The sequence below is a fragment of the Tursiops truncatus genome, chromosome 3, assembly GCF_011762595.2.
Source record: "Tursiops truncatus isolate mTurTru1 chromosome 3, mTurTru1.mat.Y, whole genome shotgun sequence".
Classification (NCBI taxonomy): Eukaryota; Metazoa; Chordata; class Mammalia; order Artiodactyla; family Delphinidae; genus Tursiops; species Tursiops truncatus.
The window spans coordinates 25,543,414-25,567,166 of NC_047036.1; the positions used below are offsets into that span (position 1 = coordinate 25,543,414).

At 37.8% G+C, this 23,753-nt stretch overlaps 1 protein-coding gene across 2 annotated transcripts in view; it reads left to right on the forward strand.

Moving 5' to 3' along the window:
* The first annotated feature begins 15,854 nt into the window (after positions 1 to 15,854).
* CDH6 (cadherin 6) overlaps positions 15,855 to 23,753 on the forward strand; it is a 131,129-nt gene continuing 123,230 nt past the window's right edge. Inside the window, exon 1 of one of the 2 annotated variants that reach the window (XM_019930212.3) lies at positions 15,855 to 16,281. The gene's annotated coding sequence lies outside the window, so the exon portion shown is untranslated. The remainder of the gene's footprint in view (positions 16,282 to 23,753) is intronic. The other variant, XM_073802034.1, reaches the window with a different exon arrangement.

Genomic DNA, 23,753 nt, shown 5'->3' on the forward strand with positions numbered 1-23,753 from the left:
AGCCTTGGTAAGTTTAAGAAAATTGAAATTGTATCAAGTATCTTTTCCGACCTATGAGACTAGATATCAATTAGAGGAAAATAATCTGTAAAAAATACAAACACATGGAGGCTAAACAATACACTACTAAATAACCAAGAGATCACTAAGGAAGTCAAAGAGGAAATCAAAATATACCTAGAAACAAATGACAATGAAAACACAATGACCCAAAACCTATGGGATGCAGCAAGAGCAGTTCTAAGCAGGAAGTTTATAAGAATATAATCCTACCTCAAGAAACAAGAAACATCTCAAATAAACAACCTAACCTTACACCTAAAGCAATTAGAGAAAGAAGAACAAAAAACCCCCAAAGTCAGCAGAAAGAAAGAAATCATAAAGATCAGATCAGAAATAAATGAAAAAGAAATGAAGGAAATGATAGCAAAGATCAATAAAACTAAAAGCTGTTTCTTTGAGAAGACAAACAAAATTGATAAACCCTTAGCCAGACTCATCAAGAAAAAAAGGGAGAAGACTCAAATCAATCAAATTAGAAATGAAAAAGGAGAAGCAAAAACTGACACTGCAGAAATACAAAGGATCATGAGAGATTACTACAAGCAACTCTATGCCAATAAAATGGACAACCTGGAAGAAATGGACAAATTTTTAGAAAAGCACAAGCTTCTGAGACTGAACCAGGAAGAAATAGAAAATATAAACAGACCAATCACAAGCACTCAAATTGAGACTGTGATTAAAAATCTTCCAACAAACAAAAGCCCAGGACCAGATGGCTTCACAGGAGAATTCTATCAAACATTTAGAGAAGAGCTAGCACCTATCTTTCTCAAACTCTTCCAAAATATAGCAGAGGGAGGAACACTCCCAAACTCATTCTACGAGGCCACCATCACCCTGATACCAAAACCAGACAAAGATGTCACAAAGAAAGAAAACTATAGGCCAATATCACTGATGAACATAGATGTAAAATTCCTCAACAAAATACTAGCAAACAGAATCCAACATAACATTAAAAGGATCATACACCATGATCAAGTGGGGTTTATCCCAGGAATACAAGGATTCTTCAATATATGCAAATCAATCAATGTGATAAACCATATTAACAAATTGAAGGAGAAAAACCATATGATCATCTCAATAGATGCAGAAAAAGCTTTCGACAAAATTCAACACCCATTTACAATAAAAATCCTCCAGAAAGCAGGCATAGGGGACTTATTACCTCAACATAATAAAGGTCATATATGACAAAACTATAGGCAACATTGTTCTCAATGGTGAAAAACTGAAACCATTTCCTCTAAGATCAGGAACAAGACAAGGTTATTCACTCTCACCACTATTATTCAACATAATTTTGGAAGTTTTAGCCACAGCAGTCAAAGAAGAAAATAAAAGGAATCCAAATCGGAAAAGAAGAAGTAAAGCTGTCACTGTTTGCAGATGGCATAATACTATACATAGAGAATCCTAAAGATGCCACCAGAAAACTACTAGAGCTAATCAATGAATTTGATAAAGTAGCAGGATACAAAATTAACGCACAGAAATCTCTTGCATTCCTATACTAATGATGAAAAATCTGAAAGAGAAATTAAGGAAACACTCCCATTTGCCATTGCAACAAAAAGAATAAAATACCTAGGAATAAGCCTACCTAAGGAGACAAAAGACCTGTATGCGAAAACTATAAGACACTGTTGAATGAAATTAAAGGTGATACAAACAGATGGAGAGATATACCATGTTCTTGGACTGGAAGAAGCAACATTGTGAAAATGACTATACTACCCAAAGGAATCTACAGATTCAATGCAGTCCCTATCAAACTATGAATGGCATTTTTCATAGAACTAGAATAAAAAATTTCACAATTTGTATGGAAACACAAAAGACCCCGAATAGCCAAAGCAATCTTGAGAAAGAAAAACGGAGCCGGAGGAATCAGGCTCCCGGACTGCAGACTATACTACAAAGCTACAGTAATCAAGACAGTACGGTACTGGCACAAAAAGAGAAATGTAGATCAGTGGAACAGGATACAAAGCCCAGAGATAAACCCACGCATAGATGGTCACCTAATTTATGACAAAGGAGGCAAGAACGTACAATGGAGAAAAGACAGCCTCTTCAATAAGTGGTGTTGGGAAAACTGGACAGCTACATGTAAAAGAATGAAATTAGAACACTCCCTAACACCATACATAAAAATAAACTTAAAATGGATTAAAGACCTAAGTGTAAGGCCAGACACTATCAAATTCTTAGAAGAAAATATAGGCAGAACACTCTATGACATAAATCACAGCAAGACCCTTTTTGACCCACCTCCTAGAGAAATGGAAATAAAACCAAAAATAAACAACTGGGACCTAATGAAACTTAAAAGCTTTTGCACAGCAAAGAAAAACATAAACAAGATGAAAAGACAACCCTCAGAATGGGAGAAAAGTATTTGCAAATGAAGCAACTGACAAAGGATTAATCTCCAAAATTTCAAGCAGTTCATGCAGCTCAATATCAAAAAAACATACAACCCAATCCAAAAGTGGCCAGAAGACCTAAATACACATTTCTCCACAGAAGATATACAGATTGCCAACAAACACATGAAAGGATGCTCAACATCCCTATCATTAGAGAAATGCAAATCAAAACTACAATGAGGTATCACCTCACACCAGTCAGAATGGCCATCATCAAAAAAATATACAAATAATAAATGCTGGAGAGGGTGTGGAGGAGAAAAAGGAACCCTCTTGCCCTATTGGTTGGAATGTAAACTGATACAGCCACTATGGAGAACAGTAAGGAGGTTCCCTAGAAAACTAAAAATAGAACTACCATACAACCCAGCAATCCCACTACTGGGCATATACCCTGAGAAAACCATAATTCAAAAAGAGTCATGTACCACAATGTTCATTGCAGCTCTATTAGCCAGGACATGGAAGCAACCTAAGTGTCCATCGACAGATGAATGGATAAAGAAGCTGTGGCACATATATGCAATGGAATATTACTCAGTCTTAAAAAGAAACCAAATTGAGTTCTTTGTAGTGAGGAGGATGGACCTAGAGGCTGTCATACGGAGTGAAGTAAGTCAGAAAGAGAAAAACAAATACCGTATGCTAACACATATATATGGAATCTAAAAAAAAAAAAAAAAAAAAAAATGGTTCTCAAGAACCTAGAGGCAGGACAGGAATAAAGATGCAGATGTAGAGAATGGACTTGAGGACATGGGGAGGGGGAAGGGTAAGCTGGGAAAAAGTGAGAGAGTGGCATGGATATATATACACTACCAAATGTAAAATAGATAGCTAATGCTAGTGGGAAGCAGCCGCATAGCACAGGGAGATCAGCTCAGTGCTTTGTGACCAAGTAGAGGGGTGGGATAAGGAGGGTGGGAGGGAGATGCAAGTGGGAGAAGATATGGGGATATATGTATATATACAGATGACTCACTTTGTTAGAAAGCAGAAACTAGCACACCTTTGTAAAGCAATTATACTCCAATAAAGATGTTAAAAAAATAATAATAATTCAACCAGTACAACAGGTACACACTGGACGTGTCGCAGGCAATCCAGGATGGATGATTACTCTAAAAGTAAGCAATCCTCCTACAAACTGTTTTTCAACTTGGAACTGAGATTGGTAGAGCTCACCACTGGTGCTCTCCCCAAACAAGGTGGGCCACCTGGCCAACAGTTTGCTTTATTTCCACATTTGTTCCAGTCACAGCTTCTCCTTCACCCCTTCTGCAGTCTCCATCTCTTCTCTCTTGTTACTAATAACCAGAAGTATGGTTGCCCATATAATTATGTACTCATTGGAATTGCATACATTTATTATTTCCCTTACTAACTTATATAACATTGCCAATCATCTTTGAGTTATCCTTGCATATAACTAAATGCCATTTAATTGCACAGTTTATTTTGCAATTGTAGTATCATTTACCCAGCAAGCTTGTCATATAGTCAAAAAGAGTGAACAAACAATTTATCAGCTACAGCTAGCACCATGGATGGAATTTTCCAGTGCCTCAAGCTTAGAAGATTCCTATTTCCTGGGAAGGTGAAAATGAAAGCTGGGTAACTGTTTTACAGAACTGAAATATGCTGTTTGCTTTCCAAGTCTTTTCCTCAGTATCCAGAGTATGGAGATAGTTTGAGCTCAAGAAATGAATAAGTGCTTATCCTACATAAAATTCTCACAGTATCTAATAATGTAACATCCATAGATTACCAGAGTACAGTTTATGACCTATAGGTATTTTAAGTTTAACAGGAGGTTTGTGAAAATAAAATGCCTTCCAGGCCTAAAGGAATGAATCTCCAAGTGAGTAATACCAGATATTTGACCCACACCAGTATTTCTTGAATCATACTACCCAGGGATCTGTTTGATTTGACATGACCCAACTCAAATGCAAAGACACCTAATGAACTGCATCACTGGGAATCCACTATTCCACATAAATGATTTTTCCAAATTATGGATGCACACCTACTCATTTGCCTTACTGCACTGTCATTCATCATCTTCTTAAAGAAATCATTACTAACTTTCTAAGGGAAAGTGGCTACAATTTAACTTTTCTTGAACTGTAGAGTCATCTTTGTGAGGATTCATCACTGTATTTCCATTGTATTGCCGTCAATGTCTGCTCTGTGGTGGTGGTTGTTCTCTTGCCGCTCAAGGTTAGCTGTCAGGTCTACTGTCATTAAACTTCCATCTAATCATGTCACCTCCTATCCTAATTTATTGCTGCAAAACTGCTAAGTGGTCAAAAACTACATGTCGAATATAATTAAGGATAGTTTGTTAAGAAACAGTCACTTGGATACTGAGTAAGCCTTTTCTTTTCTTGTTTTGGATTTGGAACTAAACTACCAAGAGTTCAAAACAGACCTTGTACGTGGAATATGAGTATCATTCCTTACTAGTCTTCTTTCCAACCCTTTCCATGAAAAGATGTGATTTTCTTCTTTTATTCATTAGCCATTGCCTATCGTTTTATGATTTTATGTCCTCTCTTATTAGTTTACTAGATCCAAAAAGCAGTTAGTTCTTTTCCCTTTCTTTTTTATATTATGTTTTAAAGACTTCACAAAAATAAGAAAGTCAAAGCACCAAGCAGGTCAAAAACCATGTCCAAACATCTGCTCTATTCAAAACAACTGCACACAATGAATCGTGTTTGCCTATGCTAGGCTTCAAGATGGTTTGAGAGATGAACAGAAAACTTGCATACCACTGCCAAGTACTCCATTTCACTCTCGTGTTCCAAATTTTAAAATTCTTGTGCTTGAGGCAAAGCCATGCTAAATTCCCTCATGTCCTAATATTAGGCATTCCTGAGTTACTTTTGTTAGTAAGTTATCCTGAAAATAGCATTATAGAAGGTCCAGAACACTAATCAAAATAAAATAATGATTGGCACCCCATGGCTAAATTACACAGATCACAGGACAGCCATTCCATCACATGAGCTTAATTGTCACCACCATCTCTCCCAATACACTCAAACCAGAATGTCATCAGCAACACAAAGCAGAGTGCATAAGTGATTACCTGACTAATTCAAACAGAAGTAAATTTCTTTTGTTTCAGCTATGTTATTGGGAATCCAGGCAGAAGTGTCTCTGCTACCTGGATTATCTAAGCAATTACCTCAAACCTCTATTCATTCCGAATCCTGTCAAAGAACATCCACTCTTCACATTTATAAACAATGGTATCTCTAAGCAAATTACAGAGGTAACATTTAAATCCAGCTGTTGATCCCTCCAAGGTAAAATGCAGAGCATTTTATTCTACAGCTAGCTATGCAGAGAAAGGAAATGGCTGAGAGAAATGCTAAAATCCCAAGCACAAATTTGCTATAGAATTAATATCACAATTTGTCACTGATAATGAAAGCATATAAAACAGGTCCTGACAGCATGTTATTTCTGTTGCAGATCATTCTTTATAAAATCCAAACGAGGTTTTCCTTTGCAACTGTGAAATGAGCTTTTCCCTAAATGTACAAAGCAAAATAATATTAATATTGTGGTTAGTAGCCATCTGCTTCATGAGAATTCTGTGCAATCATTAGTCTAAACTGATGGCATCATGGCAAACTGCCATGTCCCAAGAGGCCAGCCTCTAAAACCCATCAACATCTCTGCATCACTCTCAACTCTGAGAGGGTGAACCACAAACCAGGAAATTTGCTCTATGGGAAGATCCAGATCACTAAGCTCTGTTTAGATCTTGCACCCCAAAATATTTTCCCATCCCAGTGTATATTCAGAGGCATGCATCAGAAGGGCGATCAAATGGAGCCACTAGTCAGTAAGGAATAAACATGAGGCATTTGGGTCAAATGCCAGATCCAACAGAGCAACTAGCAACCTGTGCTCCACTCAACAACAGTGGTTTTCAATACAAAGTCAGGGAAGGATCAACCTGTGAGGAGTTCAGTTTACCACATAATCTCACTGAAGTCACTGTAACTTTTTAGTAAAATGCTGCAGAGGCAGCAACATGCAGAAGGATTCAAAGGAGGTGTGAACTAAGTAATATTTCTCGCATGGTTTCCACCATAAAAACTTGCACCAGAAAAATCTGAATTTAAATGTTTCATCCACTAAGCTATGTACTCTCTTGCCATTTTTAATAGCCTGGGCTAATGATTTCATTTAGAAATGCAAAAGGATGCTGTATTTTTAATGTTTCATCAATCTTCAAGAACTCTGTATGTTTGTAATCACGGGCCATTTGAATGTTAACAGAATAAGATATGTGCCCCAAAATGATTTAGTAAGACACACCATAACTACTTTTCTCTGGCATCATAATCACATAATCATTTTCTTTTTGGAGAGCCTAGATGCTCCAAGCAGAGGGTGGAAAAAGGGAGGAAGAGGTAGTATGAAATGAAGGAGTCAAACTAGAATGTTAAATGCTATCTTGCGATACTTATGCAGGTAATTCAAGTTCCCCTTGTATATTGCCTCATTTTATGGGAAGTCCTTAGTGCAGGAGCAGAGAAGTGACATATGATGGGGTTGAAGTCTGACTACACATATGCATGAAACAAGTCACCCTTCAAGAATCTACCAGTTTTCAGTGCAAAAATGTTGTTTCAAGAAAGTCTCAATGAAAACTTAGATGAAGGCTTGCAAACATTTGCAAATAAATGCACAAATAAAAATAACAAATGAAATTACTATCTTTAAGCACACAATATAACTTGTATGCACTTATCCAAAACCCTCATGGATGAACTGTCACAGATGAAAAATGTCAACAAGAAAAAAAAAATACAAGAGCATATAACATTGTACTATTTCTTGGTCTAATTGTATGTGTGTCATCACTTATTTAAAATGAAACCCTCTGAGGAAAGATAATCAATTTAATCTTGAACAGCTATATAATTTTATAAGATCTGCCCCCTTTTCTAGCAGCATCTCCAAGGGGCTGAGGGGACTAAGGATAGGCAGGCTTTGTGCTTCCTTCTCCTTCCACTTCAAACAAGCATCATATTCAAATGAGCAAAATGTGAAATGAATCTTGAAAAATAAAGGACTGAGCTGTGAGGATCAGGCAAAAGACAGGAAGATTCCACCAGCAAGTACTGGGGGTAGTAGAAACATTAAGAGACAAACTGGATATTATCATATCAGTAGAAAGAGCTTGCGTTCCAACTCCTCTGATTCACTGCTCAGAGCTAGTCACTCCAGGACAGGGGCTCCAAATATGTCTTAAGACACGATGGCTCTGCCTTATGCTTCACCAAAAAAATGATCCGATTTTGCAAAATAAAGAAGACCAGCAGAAACCTTACCCTCCTCTTCTATTGCATGTACTTATTCTCATCCACATAAAGCCACAGTCTTGCTGCCTCACCAACTGCAACTTGGGGCACATTTATACCCAAGAATAGAAAGTGTCACCACAACTATTTCACACAAATGTGATACATTGAACCTCATTAAGTATATTGAGTTCAAGTCACACGCAGGATCTGGGTTCAGATCCAACCGTTTGTTGGCTGTGTTACCTAGAATAAGTTATTTAATCTGTCTAGGTTTCTGTTCCCCATCTGTAAAATGAGGTGAATACTGACCTTAGAAGGTTGTCATAAGGAATCAAAAAAGGCAACTCATAAAGCACTGACTGTAATTCCTGGCACCTAATAGGCACTTGATAAATGGAGTGACTACTGATGTTCAAAAATGGGAAATTTCAAGCTTCTGAGAATTTTAGGGTCTCGTTTTTGAGTTAGAGACAACTAGATTATAAGCATACACTTTTCAAAACCAAAAGCTCAGAAAGTAGACAATTTCATCCCATCCCCATATTCTGGTTCTAATAGCTGAAGATAAAATACTCTTGTTTCTAATGCATTCTCTCAAAGTCAAACTGTAGATTCCTGTTCAGGACTCTGAACCTTTCTGAGTCTTCCTGCCCTGCCTGAAAACACAAAGGCTAATAATATCCGCACCGTCTACTGAAGAGAACTGTAGTAAACACACAGAGCAGCAATGAATGTGAAGCACTTTATAATCCGGAAGAGCAATACAGCACAGGCTGTTACCAATATAGCTGTGGATGAGTATCTGCCACTCCGATGTTTGAGTGCCTGGATTCAAAGCTCCACTCTGCTACAGGCCAGCAGTGTGGCAGGCATGTTAATGAATCTCTCTAAATGTTCATTTACTCATGGACCTGACAAAGTAACTACTTCACAGAGTTGTTGAGAGAATCAAAAGAATACGAACAAAAGCTTTTAACACATTGCCTGGCATATAGTAAGTGTTCAGTAAATCTTAGCTACTAAAATTGCTTTTAAAGATTACTGTGTATACATGGACCTTTTTCAGTTACAAAACATTCAGCTCCCTTTCAAATTTGCAATTAGAAACTCCTTATTTGTGTTGCTTTAGTTTCTGAAAATATTAACTAATTATTATCAACTTTGATAACGACTAAAAAGTTTCAAAATATCCTTTAAATGCCTTTATCTGCATTCTTAAAATATTTTGGCTTGTGATACTTCTCAAAAAGGCTCACGGCCTTTTTGAACACGGTAATGTTCACGGAGATACGTGATTATAATGATAAAGACTTTAGTGGTCATAGAAATAGTAATAATCATTTTCCTCAAATTCTCAAATATTACAAAGAAGTACTAGTTCGTATCACAGTTTAATACCAATTAATAAAAAGGCATTTTAAAATATTCACTGTCTCATTAAGAAAAATCGGCTTTCCCTGTGGTTGTTCTTCACATTATTCCAAATTAGTGATGGGAAGCAAGTTTCAATAGAAAGGTCTTTCCTTTGTCCCCCTAGTGGCCATACACAGAATAGCAACATGTAAAGAAAAGACAGAATAATGACTGGAGTAAAAAACTACTTCAACACCTTCATTTTACAGATAAATAAACCAAGGCCAAGAGACAAGGGATTGGTCAAGACTACACAATTTTTCAGTAAACTACCTGCATATGAAAATATTTTTTGATATTTTTAACATTATGATGTCTGGAAAAGTACCCCCCAAATCGGACTTAACTAAGGTTCTTTTAAAATTTTTCTTATCAATTGACACCCAGCAGCTTTTTTTTCCAGTTTTCTTTTTCCTTCTAAGAGAGATAATAAGTATAGTTTCCAAGGAGGAAAGAGAGGACCTCAGCTGTGAACAAGAATTCTGCCTGCATCCGCTGTGAAGGATTCCTTTCTTAGGAATAAAGACTGCCCCCTGAGGGTTCAGAAGTGCACAAAGATAGCTCTCCTCAGGAAAAAAAAACAGTAAGAATCAATGCATCTTTACGGATGGCCAAGGGCCCACAATGAATAAAAAACAAAGGTCAGGAAATAAGTTAAATACTGATTTTTCTCAACTTGGGGGTACCTCTAGGTAGGAAAAGAGTAGGAGTAGGATGGGTTAGGTACATACACAGCAGAGGATAAAACTGAATTTTCTTGATTTGAGAAGTAAATTTACTTTATCAGTTTATCGATAAGCTTTCTGCTGGCCCTAAAATTTAACAAAAGCACTTAAGGTTTTGTTTGAACATAAATGCAGTGGAGAGCTGAAACCATTATCCAGATATCTTGAGGCAAATAATTTAAAAAAGTAATGGAACACCCAAAAGCATGTTTATCTTAAAATCAGAAATTTCATACTATGGCAGATTTTGATTTTCACACCACTCCATATAGATTCTGCAGTAAATTCTGTGCCCCTATTTAGTGATTTAGAGTACAGGACTCACTTCAAAGTTTGTGTTTGAATCTTAGCTCTGACTCATACTAACTGTGTGACTTTGAACAAATTACTTTACCTCCCATTCTTTAGCTTCCCCATCTGCAAACAAGAATGATAATACCTAGCCCATGAGCCATCACATGGATTAAATGTGATAACACATGTAAAGAACAAGTAAATGACATATCGTATATAGGCGGAAAATGTTAGTTATTGCTCTTATCAAAATATTGTATGTACCCATTTTCTATACTGCAAGCTTGAAGAGAAAACAAGGATAAGCAGTAAATGAAAGTAGCTTCATATTGGAGTATAGTTGATTAGCAATGTTGTGTTAGTTTCGGGTGTACAAAATGGGAAGCATGGACAGACCAGTCTTGGTCTCAAATGAGATGTGTGACTTTGGACAAAGCACTTAACCTGTATTATCCTTGTTTTCTCATCTACAAAAGTAAGAGGCTGAGAATTCAAGAATCTCAAGTTTGACAAAGATGTGAAAGATCATTCAATCAGAAAGTTGGTAAGTTCATTTATAACAAGTGTTTGTCCAGTCTGTGATTGAATGCCTTCAGGAATGGGACCCATTGCTATGCTGAAGCTGCCAGTACCTTTCATCTCGAAAAGCACTAAGAGTTTGAAAATTCTTCCATATGTTGAGCTGAAATCTACCATCTGCATGTCATCAGATCAAAGATGCCAATGGTAGTAAGTCACACAATTATTTTATGTCATTAAGAAAGAAGAGACACTGTCAATTATACCATGACATGATCCTTTATTATCACATCAATTTTAAGAGGCATCATAATTTCAGAGATGTTAAAATGGGAAAATACAGGTATCTTAGAATTAACAAAATGCAGTACCTTCCAGTGGCTTCTCCAATAGATACTAACTGAAGCTTCTGTCACATTAAAAGCCAGTCTAATTTTCTTCCATATGACAGTTCATCAAGTATTTGAAAGTGCCCATGGCCAACTTGAACCTTCTCTCTTCCAGCCTTGTCACCTTTAGCTCATAAACATGATCTTAAGTCTATGAATCGTCTCCACATTCTGTCTACTATATCAATTCTAGTTTATCTAGATCTCTACTTACTTATACATGCAAGCACCAAGCATTTTTTTCAAGCACCAGGAGCTAAAATGATAACCAAAACAGGCAAACGCTCTACCTTCAGTAATCCAGTGGATATACAGTCTGGCAGACGAACAAGAATACGTAAACAATGAGGTCTAGCTAAAGTACTACACGTATTTTAGAAAGTACAGTGAAAATACAGAGAAGGGGCAAAAAAGAAAAAGGTATTTAAGTGTGGTACCTAAAGAGGAACAGTAGGTTCTAAGGTGAGGTCTGGTCTATTCTAAAGAGAACACTTATGCCTACACAAAGGATAATCTTCTTGTCTTTGTCTTCTTTTGACAAAATCTGTGAAATTTTAATACTCTATGTATATATTCCCAAAATATTTCTGAACATGTGTTATTATACTGTCTTTCCCACACCAGCCTGCCATTATTCCCATCAAGTGCTTCTATAATTGGGAGAGGGATTAGTGGGAGAAAGGAATTATTTTTCCCTCTGGATCCAAGTGTAGGATTTTCTGTTTATTCTCATCTATACCAGTTATTTAAGAGAGTATGCTGACACCTTGCATATCCTCCTAATGGGCTGTTTCTTCTAAACCACGGCATGCTCCTTCACTAACACAGTACAGTCTACCAAACTTGAATTGTAGGTATCTGATCAGACAAGTTTAGATTCTACCACTAAGCAGTGAATAAAATATGAAAGAATTTGGCAAAAATTGAAGTCCACTCTACCAACCTGGAAATGCCCAGAGTACTAAAATGTCCTGTGTATGTCAATAGCATTTTGCTGCTGCGCATTTATCTCATCTGGAAATCTCCTGGCTATTGTAATCTACCTATAGTGATGAGTCAAATATAATGATCAAGAGGGAAATGTCTTAATGCATCCTGGGATCCAACCCATTTTAAATACAGTATTGGAAACTCTCCCAGGATTAGAAAACCTGGATAAGCACACAAAGTTTGTGTGAATTTATTTTAGCTTGTATTGAGATGTCTATTCCTCTATGGCTCTCACAAAAGAGGAATTCCATCGAGGTTTCCTGTCTCCTTTGTTTCAGTTCAATAATACCCAGAGTGGTTAAATCTTTTTCCCCCTTAAACACTGGTGTGTGTGTGCATACGTGTGTGTATGCATGTGCACACACGTGCATACACACATAGGGCAGAGGTGGGAAATAAACACTCATTCCTCAGTGAAATCTGTTCACATGTGCACATCGTGATGATTAAGTAATAAGCATTGTAACGTGTGTAATTTTTCTGGTAGCAACACATTTAAGGTAAATTTTAGACGGAAGATTTGGATGAAGCAAAACTATCCATGCCAAGATTCTTAATTAGGCACATGGTTTTAAAAGTGAACTCTTTTCTTCTAATCAGGAATAATTGTTGATGATCATGAAAATGTTTTTATCAGATAATCATTGCATAGAGATGCATATTATTGAAAAGTCAGAGAATTTGTAATTATTTATTTATATGTATCCCCATTATAAGGATAATATGGCCTCTTAATCATCTGAAGAGAGATTTAGAAGTTGAAAAATCCCTCATCAAAATTAATATCCCTAGTAATGGTCTATGGAGGAGTATTTTTTAAAAACTGAAACTTTGCAAGTTGTAAAAGGCAAGAAGTACAAGTAATTTTGACTGAAGCATATAAAATAATGAAGTAGTCTAAAAACTGATGAGATACTTCAGCTGCACCAAATTACTAAACAAAACAAGAGAATGTATGGAATGGGACACTTTTTGGAATGTATTCCCAGTTCACAAGGGCATTCCCTAGCTGCTGCCCCTCTTTGGGGTCCTGGGGCACGGGGGGCTGGGGGGCGGGTAGTCGACTGGTCCAGGAGAACACCCAACCAATCAGAGCTGCTTTGCAAGAAATTAGAAATGGAGCAGAAGGAGAAACTACTCTCTCCAACAAGTAAGCTCTGGAACTATCAGTGGTACTGCTCTGAAGGTCTGATTGAATGACAGAGGAAGCAAGTGTGAAGGGAGACAAAACAGAAGCAGAAGCACAGTGAGGACAGGAAAGTAGTACCACAGGTGGAGTATTGGTGGCTTCTCAGTGTCTGCTTCCAAGTCTTTCCAGAAGCCCTGCAGAATTTCCACTCTTGAGTTTCGTGAGAAGACCCTACATGATGATGGCAAAGACCCTCTCATCTGTTTACCTCTAATCAACTTCTGTTACTTGGCAGCATGTTTTGGTGTGCCAGAGGATGAACTGGAAACAGTACTCATATGACACTGGATAATCATTTAACCTTAGTAACTCTTGTTTTTTTAATCTCTGAAATGAGAATGAAATAATTCTGGATATTTATATCACTTCTGTAATTGAAAAGTAATAATGATTGTAGTAAATATTGCTAGAAATCCTCAAAAATCACCCAAAAATCTTTTTTAGTATTAAAAAGTGCTATCCTTTATGTAATTTAATGTTGCCACTTGAATTGTTCCAAAGCAAATTGATTGTTTATCCATTCTTAATAAAAAGTAGTTGTTTTAACCACCTTTGATATGTAGCTTAGAGGGGTTGGAAGAATAGTATATTGCAAACAATTAGAGATTTCCTTTGTGAGATACAAACTTGTTCAACAGGGGGAACATCAACTTCACTATTATCCCACTTTTACCACAAAAATCAGTTATTCTGCATATCTTTCTGCAAAAGGCAGTCTTAAAATGTGGCTTATTTTTATAGGCATATATATATATATATATATATATATATATATATATATATACACACACATATACACACATATACACACACATATAGCCACAGTTTTACCAGTAATATTTCTGACTCTTCTGCTTACCAGTTTTTATTGCCTTGGACATGTTAACCTATGCAATCTCATCACCAATCTGCTTCTTTTGTCCTAATGGGGAAAAATCGGACCACTTGTTGAAAGAAGATTTCAATAAAATAGTCTGTGAAAGTACTCTGTAACCAGTAAATGACTATACAAACATAAGGAGCTAGTATTTCCAATTAAATGTATAAGAATTCATAATCTGAGGAATGGAAGCAGCTTTCTTCTCGCCTATCCTTCCTCCACAAGAGTCTGAATAGCTGTATGAAGACAAAATGTTCAGCCTCTTTTTGTAAGTTGGTGGCAATTCTTCATTAAAGGAAGATCTTTTCAAGAAAGAAATTCAGTCTTTCCATCTTCCATGTGTGGAACATCTGTGCTAAAACCATTCCATGCACACATCTTTGAAGCAGTGACTGCCTAGAGGAAATACTTTGATTTTGGCTTTATTTAAATGCCTGAACTTCTACTGGAGAAACAAAAGATTTTCTAGTAAGAGCTCAGTTGGGAAGGAGACCAACCTCCAACCTGTTTAACCACTCAGAAGCCAAAGCAGCCTGGATTTTTTTTTAGTGCACCATGCAATGAAATCTCCCCACAACTTACAGCATACACTAACAGCTGGTTTGGGATGCTACTGACCCGGGGTGCAATCACTGTGGTAATTAGATTTAATTTTCCTAATCTAATAGTGCCTGGCTCCATCATGTCTGTATCTTCTATATAAAAAACCATTACTCTCACTTAATACTTGGACATGCTTAAGATTTTGCAGCTTAGTTCCCTAATATTAGAAATTATTTTTTGGTCACTGTAAATATAGCTATGCAAACTGCTATGTGTACCAAACAGTTTAATTTGGAGATTATCCTACTTCAGGAACTTTCATCTTAAACTGTTAAGCAGACCTGAATATCATTATACACCTTCTGCAAGTCTTTTGCGTTCTTGTATTAACTCATTCAGAAAGATGGAATCAGCCATAAGTCAGTGGTGAGCCTGAAGGGTTTGGGATTTGAATGTTTCTGCAAGCCCAGGGAAGCATGGCTTCATTTTCCAACATCCTGGGGTTACTCACTCCGAAAGAGTAACAGAGATCATAGGACTATGCGAAAAACCTGTCTCCCTGGAAGGAGAGAAGGAAAGACGCGTCTGATTCTATGCCTACTCGCGTCTGGAAAACGCCTGTTTATGTTGTAAAGAAAAGCCGTCAGTATTGTTATCTCCGGAGACCGGGTTTGTTTTATGTGTGTGCATGTTATGCGTGCTATAACACGAAGCTGACCAACTGATAGCGCGACGAGGTACTGGTGTCCCTGGGAATTGTAATTGTTCGGTCAGTTAAAAAAAAAAAAAAAAAAGAATATCCAACCGTTGCTGATAATAGCACAAGGTGCATTTTGATAGTATAAAGGAGGGAACAGACGAAGTCATGCAAGTTCTGAGTATGTCTTAACCCTCCAAAAAATAAGAAAGGAAAAGAAAGGAAAGCCTGGGGCAGAGGGAGTGTTACAAGGAGCGAATTGCTCAGGACTTCAAACACAGGGAGTCATTCTGTCAAGGGGAGGGGGCGGGCGGGGGCAGGCACTGGGCCTCTCTAACAAAGTCCTCCTCTCTTTGCTCCCTCCCACTTCATTCACTTGCAAATCAGTGTGTGCCCACAAGAGCCAGCTCTCCGGAGCCCGTAACCTTCCCGTCCCGAGAGCTGCAGTTTCAGCCACGACAGCAAGAACCGCTGAGTGGGCGACCGCAGCGCCGGCGGAGGCAGGAGCAGCCTGGGCGGGTCGCAGTGTCTCCCCGGGCGCAGGAAGGCGAGCAGAGGTGGGTTCGGTCTCAGTTAGCGATGGTGCATGCCTTTTCTTTTTTTAATTCTGTAGCGTTGATGGAAGCCAATCAGAAAGAGAGCCATCTCCGCCCGTTGGGTGCCGCACGCTGGAGTTGGGAGGGATGTTCAGCCTGCGAGCCCGGGTCGGGGCAGGCGCTCGGGTCCGGCTGCACGGGCGGCGCTGCTGCCGCTGCCCAGAACGGACGCCGGTTCCCAGGGAGCTTCGGCGCCACTCCTCCGCCTTCTGGTAAGACCGCGGCGGGGCTTGGTGGGGGCATATGTGACGGGGCCGCCGGGAAGCACCCACTGTCTTTCTCTCCGCCGGCAGAGGCTGCCAAGGGAGCTCCGGCATTTGCAAAGTTGGCTGGTCAATTACCAAGGGCGCTGGTGCGTGCAGGACCCGCGGAGCCGTTTGGGGCTTGATTTATTCCCACCTGCCCACATTACAAGGGTCTGTGCAGGGACTGCTTTGGCCGAGTTACATTTCTTGGTTTGTGGGCTAAAGCAGAAAATTAGGTAGCTTGAGAACTCCCGAATGCTCCCAATAAGGAAAACTTAGGCTAACGAGATGATTTGTCTCGGAGAAGAAGCTTTAAAAAAAACTATTAGCTTGCACGTTGGGGGCAACGCCTGCCGGCTCACATAGGGCAGAAATGCTTAGGTTGCAAGGAAAGTCAAACGTTGGACTCTGAAAATGGAGCACACCGTCCAGGGAAAAGTCATACGGAAGACGGAGCTCGCTCGTGCTTTCCAAGGCTGGCCAGGCACAAATCTGGGGGATAACGCCTCCCCCGGACTGGCTGGAGAACAAACCAAGTGCGCCTGGTTTTAGGTGTCCGATGCAGGAGAAGTGGAGCCCCCAATGCGTTAATTACGGAATTTAATAAGAGGGAACGTTGCTATGGTGTGTATTGCAGAGCTGGGATTACTTCTGTAGTTATTCTTATGCCCAGAGTTATCGGGGATCTCGAGATGGGAGATGCTGGAAAGGTCAGCGTCGTACTGAGAAGTGTTGTCACTGCTGCAATAAAATCTGTATTTTATGGGAAGTTATATGCAGGTCCTTGTTAGTGCAAGGGGCTGTTCACCTGAGTGAACTACAGAGAACATCCAAGTACCAAGAAGTTTAATCATCTGGAATAGCCACACATTTCTCTCTCGCTCTCATTTTTTTTTTTTGTAAAGACATTTTAATTATGATATTCACACTATGGAGGTGTATCATTCCGTGTGTCTCAGCCAATATTCATTTTCACTTACTGAAGCACATAATGTAGGAAAGAAGAGGTTTTTTCCTGCAAAAAATGTTGCTGGAGTGGCTAATGTGTACATGTCTGACTGCTTTGGAGGGGTGCACATGCAAAATATGGGCTTTCGAAGTGGTTATAATCCAGGGGGTGCAAAATCCTCCCTGTGTGGGAAAAGGAACACAGGGATATACCTTGCTAATGCACAACTCTTCTAAGAATGAAGAACAAATAAGCTTATACAAACGGTGACCAAGGATTGCTTATTACCTTTCTTTTCTTGCTGATGCCTGTCCCTGAAAAGGAAAACCTTTGGTATTTTACTTTAGGAGAAAAAAATCTCTTCCAGTTTGGCTTGAGCATCATCCTTTGTGTATCAGCACTTGCATGGCTCTGTGCTGGCTGTTTTTTTAGAGAGCCAGAAAACAAGTTGTGTGAAGAAAGGGGATATGATCAAGCAGGAGGAGGGCAAAGTTTATGCCAGAGACCAAATATTCAATGCAGAGCTCAGAAACTTAAAAGAAATCTAACAATTTACTAGAAAATGCAATCACACAGGATTGTATCTCACCCCCTTTTGCTCTTTGCTGTGCTCAAATTAAAAAGGTATTGGGGGAAATAAAAGGCGGATCTTTTTCTACCTGTTTTGATGGTTCATGGCGTACTTTAGAAGCAGAGGAAGTAACCCATGTCTTCAGAAAAACATAAGAAGCAGCAATACATTTCTGAAGGATAATAGCAATGGTTAGTTCTTCTGTACTTGTCGACAATTATCTTTTGCTACCATTATAAGTGACAGACTGGTGTCTCTATAGGGACTTTTAGTCCCTTTACTATCTGGCTTTTACATCAATTTATTGCAATTACATTTCTTAATGCTAACTCTGCAAAGATAATATATAGAAACATAATCATTTTCTACCAAGTTGCCCGCTATCAGAAAATGTGTATAATACCTCCTCCACCCACCACTTCCATCAGCTTTGCAAGTAAAAACTTAATCTGAGGCACTCTTCCTTTTTAAGCAAAAATCTATCTTGCAAAATATTGCTCTAAGATACTTCAAACGGCTAATATCTCTAGAAAGCACAACTACAGTACCAGGACATCAAATGACACTTCCTTTTTACAAATGTATCAGTAACTTGGAACAACAGGTTCTGAATATCTAACTAGAGCTAATTGAGTGATTGTGCCACATAAGGATAAAAAAAGAGATAAAATATGACAGATAATCTGAATGAAACCATGTTTCTCCCTAAGGAAGTAAAATGTGCAGTCCCCCCTTCTGGCCCTTACTCGCTTTTCAGTCGTGAATGCCAATTTACAGAGGCTAAATCTTTTGAACTAAGTAAACTTTTTTAGTTGGAAGGGACCTCTAGTGGGTCACACCATGCATTTCTCCCTGCAGTTCAGCTGCATCATGGATTTTGTTCTCCCTGCAGTTCAGTTGCATCATGGATTTTGTTATTTAAAATAATACGCACATAACAGCTTCCCCTTCACTATCAATATAAGATATTCCTTATTTTTAACCTTGCCAAGACTGTACTTCTTTCACTCAAATTTACCCTATAATAATAATGGCTCCAAAAGCTCCACATGAAGAACCTCCACCAGGGGGGTTCATGCAAATATATGAAGCAATATTTGCAGAAAAAAATTAATTAACCCTTCAGAGATCCATGAACATCCACAAGTTATACTGAACTAGAGGCTTCTATTTTAAAGAAGTCCACATTCAAATAAGCATATATTAAAAGTCCAAAAGATGCATAGATGCATGTGTCACTCTTATTCCAGGAAGTGTTTTTTATTTCTCTCTTTGATGTATCACAACACATTTTAGGTAACCTAGTCCTTAAAAAAACTCTGCCTGGAACTCATAGTAAGATAAGTTCTACAGTGGTGAATCAGCCTTTTCTGCTGACAGTCTGCAGGTTTCAACTTCCAATTTAAAAATCTGTTCTAAAGTTTGAAATGTGTTCCAAATGAGATAACATCCGGCAGAAGCCAGTTGCTTCTGCTGCTAGCTTAGTCACAGCAGCCCATTCTTTGGGGTCGATGAGAATTAGGGTCTCGCTTATAAAAATAACGAGCAGTAACTCAGTCTGAATTGCATTTTTTAATAGTGTTTCAGCCTAGCTAGCGTCTACTGAGCTTACCTTATTTGCTTCACAAAAAGGTGAAAACGTAGATAATCAAACCTTCTCTGGTTTAAATTTTTTTCTGAATAATGATTCTAAATACAAAGACTCAAGAACATCATGCTAACAGTGAAATTGCTGAAAGAAGAAAATTAAAATTCACCTACACACAGAGCACCCAGTTGTGACACTGTTTAGAGAAGAAATAAAGAAATGTAGGGTTTGGGTTGGTTTTTGTTTTCTCTTCATTCTTTTCTTTTTTTCTCTCCATTAGGACTTTTTGTTTTATTTTGAACACAGTTGAGAGTTTGAGAGAGTTTCCTAGATCTAAACAATATTTTTGTTTGAGCTTTCCTCTTATGAAGATTAAACCGGCCTACATTTTTAAAAGTTCCTATTCCTAAGGAATGCCCCCCTTTTCAAAGCAATCAGATGAGAAACCTCAAGTTCTCCCTAATTAAGGTATACAGCCAAAAGTAGATAGCCTTTATAACCCCATCACTCACAAAGTAGAGAGAGAAGGTAAGAGGGGAAAAGTGTAAATAATTCTTCAAAAAGGTGGTGCACTTTCATTTACTACAGATGTAAATGGAGTAAAGCTCTTTAAGCCAAAATGATTGGGTCAGAGGGGACCAGATACAGTCTATATTCTAGCTGTTCAAGACTGAACTATCCAGGAAATTTTTAACTCTTCCAACAAAGAAAACTAACTGAAGAATGAATGCTGTGAGCCCACATGCAGTGGACGCATATGCAGAGGGTTCTGTGTCCCCCATCCTCACAGATTATTAGATTATTTTACCTTGTTTCATCTGTTTAATATCGTTACACTAAAACTGTTGGGTGCTCATTTCCTCTATTAATCAGATCACCTTGCTGAAATTTATAAGAGAAAGAGTTTAATTAAAGCCAGAATGTTACTATTAAATTTGATGTGCAGTATAAATGGGCAACATGGGTCCCAAGCTTTTCCTACCATATTCAGTGCTATCCTGTGGAAGAGAACAACTCAGGTAGAAGATGAGGAACATAAAGCTAGCCACACCACAGGGTATAATTTATCTTCATATTTCATCACTTGAAAAAGCACTGTGTTTTTCTCCTTCTATAATCCCCTAATTTGGTAGATCTGCCCAAAAGATGTTCAGGAGACCTAATAAATGATAGGAATGGAAAACAGCAAGAAAAAAAATTAAATTGAGGGGGTGTTCCAGTTGAGTAAAATGAAAGGAGATGAGGAGGTAAATTTTTACATAAGAGGAAAACATACGAATATAGAAATAGAATTAAAATTGCCATTTTTATACAGGGTGCATTTTCCACTTTACAGATATTGCTACTATTAAATACAACTTTATAAACATGATTACATCATTAACATGTTTATAAATACTATGCTTCTCTACCATGGAATGCAAATTTGAAAGTTATCCTTTAAAAAATCACCATCTAGGGCTTCCCTGGTGGCGAAGTGGTTGAGAGTCCGCCTGCCGATGCAGGGGACACGGGTTCGTGCCCCGGTCCGGGAAGATCCCACATGCCGCGGAGCGGCTAGGCCCGTGAGCCATGGCCGCTGAACCTGCGCGTCCAGACCCTGTGCTCCGCAACGGGAGAGGCCACGACAGTGAGGGGCCCGCGTACCGCAAAAAAAAAAAAAAAAAAAAAAAAATCACCATCTAAAGGAAATGATCCTGCATGGATCATAAAATAAGCAGAGGAGTACATTTTTAAAAAGTGGTCTGAAATCCCAGCAGAATCAAAGAAAGGTTTTCTTAGTGCTTTGAAGAATATCGACTCCTTTCCTTCTATTATCTTTATTGTCCTGTGAGCTAAATAGATATACTGTGTGTCCTTCTGACACCTGCAACCCAAAGTATACAAAAGTGATAAAGACCAAATTTAAGTCATTCATTTGGATTCTATATGTAGTACAGTGTGAAGAAAAGACTGAACTAGCAGGGCAGCACACCCCTACCCCATACATGACTGATAACAAATATGGCAAATATATTTTAAAATGTGTATGTGAATATATATTTTTTTTTCAGCCAAGATTAAAAAAATACCAGTAAGCTCAGAATTTTTATACATCCAAATAATGCCAATGATAATTATAAAGTAAATGATAATAAACCTTTACTGAGCTTTTCTACATGTCACACACTGTTCTAAGTATTTTACATGCATTCTGTATGCTAATAATTATACAGTAAGTCAAAAGGAAAATGTTATACTTGTATCCTTTTAAGCCCTTTTTTGGTTTGAATTTCTAGGAAATTTGTTTGAGCCAAGCACTTAATGAATGTCCTGTTAACAAACACTTGTGGTATCTTAGAAGTAAAAGTGTGACTCTCTGAGAAATACAAAGCAGCAGAGAGCCTGGGAATGATTTGATTATTCTGAGCAGAGCAAAGCAGATTTTTAAGGCTGAGGAAAATGTCTGTAGGTTATTCATTTTTTAAAAACCACTTGGAAGCATGGATTAGAGTTTATAATTGTAGTAAAAAGGATTGTGTGGGCCATTTTTATGAGCATAATAATGGTACTTTTTATAAGAGAATAAATTATCTTCTCTTGCCTTCAGAGAGGGCCTCAAGTTGGAGGGGATACTTCAGGAAGGTAGCTAAACATGACAACTATTTATTTCATTGACAGGGGGCTTTGCAACCTCACTGCACCCCCTGAGGGCCTCAGTCCTTTCTTAGTGCATTGACAAACTCACTATATGCATAGCTCTGGGGACTGTAGGTAGAGTTGAATAAGACTGTATTTATTTCCTTCCTTTTTTGGTGGGTAAAAATAGTTATTTTCTTCTTTTATGACCACAGTTTTGTTATTTCATTCCCACCACAGTTCAGTGTTTGTTCTGAATCATGTCTTTACCAAGTAAAATTTTACAAGAAAAGGGAGGGGGCGGGGGGGAGCAGGAAGGAGAAAGGAAGAAAGACATCCTCTTAACAATACAATAATATTATATATGGTTGACAGTGATAAGCCATTTTCATTAAACTCTGTTCTTTCTATTACCACCATTCAAAAAGTCATATAGTTAATCCAGCCTTCATGGACAGTTTGACAATTAGAAATATAATCAGAGAATGTGAGACACAGAAAGGAGCTTAGAGATGACTTTACCCAATGCCCCTCATTTACATTTGAGATACCTGATGACCAGAGAGATGAAGTGGATAAACTAAATTCATTTTGTTCTTTATCTCTTCTGTAACTTGACTTCTAGTTTGGAGTACTATGACTTTTTATCATCTCCACTCAATTCTGGCATTAAAAATTGAAAGAGGAAATTTAAATCTATAATATTGTTATTTACAAATATGCTATGAAGGAGCAGGCATGGAAACTTATGGAGAAAAGAAGGATTTAGACATCCTTAGGAATTTTATGTGTTCGTACCCTTTTGTAAAGCTCCTATTGCAAAGAAGAACTAAAATTTGCCTTCAAAATTTTGACCAATACTTGGGGCACATGATAAAAATGTAGTTTTTTGTTTTATTTGTAATGGCTTGATGATAATTTTGAGTGAACTTTATCTAAATCAGTAATTCCTCAGGCTATCCAAAGTCAAGTGTGCATCTTTGCCCAAAAAAGAAAAAGTTTATTCGTCAGTCATCAGATATGAAACATGATGACAACCTATTTATTATGTTTTTCATAACTCTCAATTTATTCAATTTAAAGACTCAGTGACCTTCCCACTTCTTTGGAGTTACAATGGCAGTTTTTTCATGAAAGTGTATGGATAAATTATATTGTTTTTTTCCCTTGACAAAATTAAAATCTGCAAGCAACCCAATGTCAACCCTCCCCCCCTTAAAAAAATAACTGTTAATGTTCCGTGAAATCCAAAAGTCTGAGGACCACTGGGTTAGATAATGAATAACATAATGTTGTAAAATGACTGACTTAGTCTTTTACTTGTTTGGATGAATAAAAACTAAAGGGGAATTACAATGATAAGCCAAATAGATGGCCCAAAATATAAAGTCGTTCAAACAAAAGTTATCTTTTGATCCCTTAATTAAGCTTTATAGAGATTAATAATAACATTTGGAATACTAATACAACCTTTGACTATATTAATAGGTCCTCCAAAATTGTGCTTTGCCAAGATCATGGCCAGAATGTGTCATCAGCAATGAATTCGCCTACTTGATTACATAGTGGATTATTCAGTAGAAAACAAGAACTTTTAAATTTATATCTAATTTTTTTAAAAACCCAGCTCAATTTAACTGTACACATTATTAAAGGGGTATCTTTTTTTCCTAAAAGTGAACTACATATAACTGTGAACAAACACAGATTTT